Below are 4,572 nucleotides of genomic sequence, written 5' to 3' on the forward strand. Positions count from 1 at the left end.
TCGAACAAAAAATACCAAAAACTAGTAATAAGTATAAAACAACTTTCTCTAATCGAATATGAAAAAATAAAATGCGCGCTCGCGAACGGGGAGGGGGGGAGAGGACTCAGAAAATTCACATAGTCAGGCCCAGAATTTGAGGGGAGGGGGATGCGTCGATTACTTCGACCCCCAGGTACTTGACTGATACTTAATTCATCGACCCCAAAAGAATGAAAGGCGAAATCGACCTCGACTCAGAACGAAGCGACGGGTGAAATACCGCTAAGCGTTTCGTCCACCGTGCTAACGATTCTGTCCGTTTGTTGCCTAGCAACTGCAGAATATGATGAGATGGACAAGGAACAATAAATCACACTGTCTCTGGCTTCCCAGTCCTGACTAAGAAGGAATATATTCATAGACACGACAGAGTCGAGACCTATATACACTGGAAGCTATGCTAACACTATGGAATAACAACAGAAGAAAGATGGTATAGGCATACGCCAGAAAAGCTCACAGAAAATGAGAAAGCAACCATACTCTGGGATATGCCAATACACACAGATAGAGAAATTAAAGCCAATAGGCCAGATATAGTTGTCAGAGATCATCAAGAAAAAATGCTTTCTAATTGATATATCAATACCAACAGATAATAATCTTTCTCTAAAAGAAATGGAGAAGTTTTCAAAATACAAAGACCTAGAAATAGAGATAACTCGAAAGTGGAGTCTAATAATAATAATAATAATAATAATAATAATAAAAGAATATAATTTTCTCCTGAGAAATAACCCAACTTTTAGATCCACAAATCTCCCTCTCTCTATCTATCACTATCAGGAGTGGCTGTGTGATAAGTAGCTTGCTTATCAACTACATGGTTCCGGGTTCAGTCCCACTGTGTGGTACCTTGGGCAAGTGTTTTCTACTATAGTATCCGGCTGACCAAAGCCTTGTGAGTGGATTTGGTAGACGGAAACTGAAAGAAGCCCGTCGTATATATGTATGTATATGTGTGTGTGTTTGCGTGTCTGTGTTTGTCCCCCCAACATTGCTTGACAACCGATATTGGTGTGTTTACGTCCCCGCAACTTAGCGGTTCGGCAAGATAGACCGATAGAATAAGTACTAGGCTTACAAAGAATAAGTCCTGGGGACGATTTGCTCGACTAAAGGCGGTGCTCTAGCATGGCCGCAGTCAAATGACTGAAATAAGTAAAATAATAATAATAATAATAATAATAATTATTATTATTATTATTATTGTTGTTGTTGTTATTGCTGTTGTTGCACTAATAGTGTTATCTTGAAATGAGATTCAGTCCATCCTATTTCCATGTTTTTAAACCTCAGGGATTTGCAATTACGCAAAATAAATAAACGAAAACGAAAATAAAAGCCTCCATCCTCTCACTTTCTGCACTCGCCCGACTTTTTGACTTTTTGTGATTATTATTATTATTATTATTACATTAATTATGATATTGATTTCAGATTATGATACAAGGCCAGCAATTTCGGGTTAAGTCGATTACATTGACCTCAGTGTTCAATTGATACTCATTTTATCGACCCCGAAGCGATGACAGGCAAAGCCGACCTCGGCGGAATTTGAACTCAGAAAAGCATTTTGTCCAGCGTGCTAAAGACTCTGCCAGTTCGTCAACATAATGATAATAATGGCGCTGATAAAGATAATGATGACGATAACGGGAGGGGTGTGGATCAATTTTGGAGTTTTTTGAATGAAATTGGTTGTGTAGTTCTCAAGTTTTAGGGATCTCTCTCTTTCTCTCTCTGTGAAAGTATCTGTCATTACAGTATCGAAATGTGATTGTTTCAGTTAGTGGAATAGTTTCATTTTTAAAATGAAAGTATTTGACATGAGTGTTTTTGTTTCACTTTTGACACGTAATACTTAAATAGTGGAAGAGATATTATGTTGCCGTGTGCTCGAACTCTGCAAGAAGTTAAACATTTTTTTTGACTAAAACAACTGGAACCCTAAGTAAGGCATGTGTAAAATTTGAATGAAATTGGTTGCGTAGTTCTCGAGTTTTAGGGATTCACACACACAGACAGACACACATTCTCATTTTTATATATATAGATATATATTTTCAAAAAGGTTAGCGGATAAGAAAGTTTAACCTTCTTATCAAGTTTCAACATGCTTATGCCAGGCAACAAATATATATATATATATATATATATATATAGAGAGAGAGAGAGAGAGAGAGAGGAAGGTAGTAAAAGCTAGTTTTCTTTCTATATTTATAGTTATTTTGGGTTGGCAGCATATCAACAGATAATGATCTTGTAGTAGTAGTAGTAATCATCATCATCATCGTTTAACGTCCAATTTCTATGCTAGCATGGGTTGGACGATTTGACTGAGGACTGGCGAACCAGATGGCTACACCAGGCTCCAATCTGATTTGGTAGAGTTTCTACAGCTGGATGCCCTTCCTAACGCCAACCACTCCGAGAGTGTAGTGGGTGCTTTTACGTGCCACCGGCATGAAGGCCAGTCAGGCAGTACTGTGAGGACTGGACTTGACCCACCATCACCATCTCTCTCACTCTCTCCAATTGGATTAGCCATGTATCTCCTCCACAGAAAGATACTTATTCTTGTTCTTTTATCATAGTTTAACCTCTGAGTACCCCTGGAACAAAGCCACTCCCCTTCCCAGTTCAGGGGATATTTGTCTTGCAGGTTACTTGGTGATCTTGCTGGTGCCACAGAAAAAGCACCCAGTACAATCTGTAAAGTGGTTGGTGTTAGGAAGGCCATCCAGCCGTAGTGACCATGCCAACACAGTCACTGGAATATGATGGCACTTCCTTGGTTTGCCAGTTCCTGTCAAACCATCCAATCCATACCATCTTGGAAAACGGACGTTAAATGATGATGATTATAAATGAGCCAATTGTATCCTGCACTCACATGCGTTATGAATGTTGATATTAAAAAAGCAAGGATTACAAAACAACTAAAAATCATTATTTTTACAAATTTAAAATGGTCCCACCCACACAAAGTTAGGACATGATAGAAAGGAGAAAGAAATTCTTTGGTTTCGATTATCCGTCTTTTAAATTGTTTGGTTTTATGAGGAAATCTTTTTACTGTTCATACATTTTGTGTTCTTCACAAAAGACTAAAAATAGAAAGCTGCAAGGGAAACATGAACAGGAAAGAAATTCCAAGCACATCACTTTTGAAGAAAGGGCAGGGTCTGGAGTTAGCGCCATATGGCCGATAGGTGGTGGAGGTGGGCAATTTGGGTTACAACAGACTTCTCTGTTTACTCATTCCATTCCCAAAGTAAGAGGTAATTGAAAGTGGTAAGTGATGCGTACAGTAGAATTAAGTAGGAGTTGTATTCCTGCGAATGTGCCAAAACTGGGCACCACCAAGCCCCAGTATTGACATGAAGGTCTGGCGATATGGTTCAATAGTTCAGCCAATGGTGTTGTCTGGCAGTGAAATATGGAAAATATCAGCAAAGATTGCCAAAGAAACTGGACACATTTCCCTAATCTTGCTAATAAAAGATGTTTAAAATAACCTGACGAGATAGAATTATGAAATCCTTCAGTAAAGCAAATAATCCCAACCACAAGACATCATGGCACTGCATCAGTTTTATCCAACAGATCGTATTTTGGTGCCAGTCATACTTGAAGACTGCAATGACATGGATACTTAGGAAAGAGGAAATGGAAAAAAGGGCCAATCCAAGAACAGCTGGGATCAGACATTCCCCAAAGACTTCAAATGTACAATGACCAGTTCCAGAGGAAAGAACTGAACCAGATCAATCCGGAATGGGACGAGGTTTGCTGCATTATTTAGATGACAACACAGAGTGATCCGAGCTGAAGTAAGTGACTTGGCAAAACTTCAGAGCTAAGAACCCACAACAGAATGGTTTGGGGATAATTCCCAATGCATGGTGCCTTGGACAAGTATCTTCTATTGTAACCTCAAATAGAATTTCATAGATGCATTTCTCTCTGTGTGTGTGTGTGTGTGTGTGTGTGTGTGTGTGTGTGTGAGTGTGTGTGTAAAAGCAGAATTCAAGGAGACTGGTGGTCGGTGCCAGTAAGAAGTGGGAAGCAGAGTTTTGAAATATTCCAGAGGAAGTCCTACTTGAGGATTGAGACTAAAAGGAGAAACAAGGGAAGACAGAAGTGTTCTATAGTGTCTGCGTGAGTGGCTGGAAGTAACCGAAGGGGAACACGGAATAACATCATAAGAGAGTTTGCACAGACAGGAAGTGATGAGGAAGGCAAATGTGATGGGAGAAGGAGTTGGTCTGAAACATGAGGAACTCTACTCTGCATCGAGTATTAACTTTTGCTGTCACCTAAATGTAAGTATAGGTGTGTGTGTGTGTGGTTGTTTAGCTGTATAAACCAGTATTGCAACCATTTATGTCCCAAACACTAATTTAGCTTTTGGTTGAAGAGACAAGGATTTAAAAACGTGTAACTGGTCAATAAAATTGACTAAAAGCTTTGAGCATGGTGCCCCAGCATGGCCACAGGAAGGGATTAAAAGGAGAGGTCATCAAC

Source organism: Octopus bimaculoides, chromosome 14, assembly GCF_046866305.1.
Source record: "Octopus bimaculoides isolate indiv1 chromosome 14, ASM4686630v1, whole genome shotgun sequence".
Lineage (NCBI taxonomy): Eukaryota > Metazoa > Mollusca > Cephalopoda > Octopoda > Octopodidae > Octopus > Octopus bimaculoides.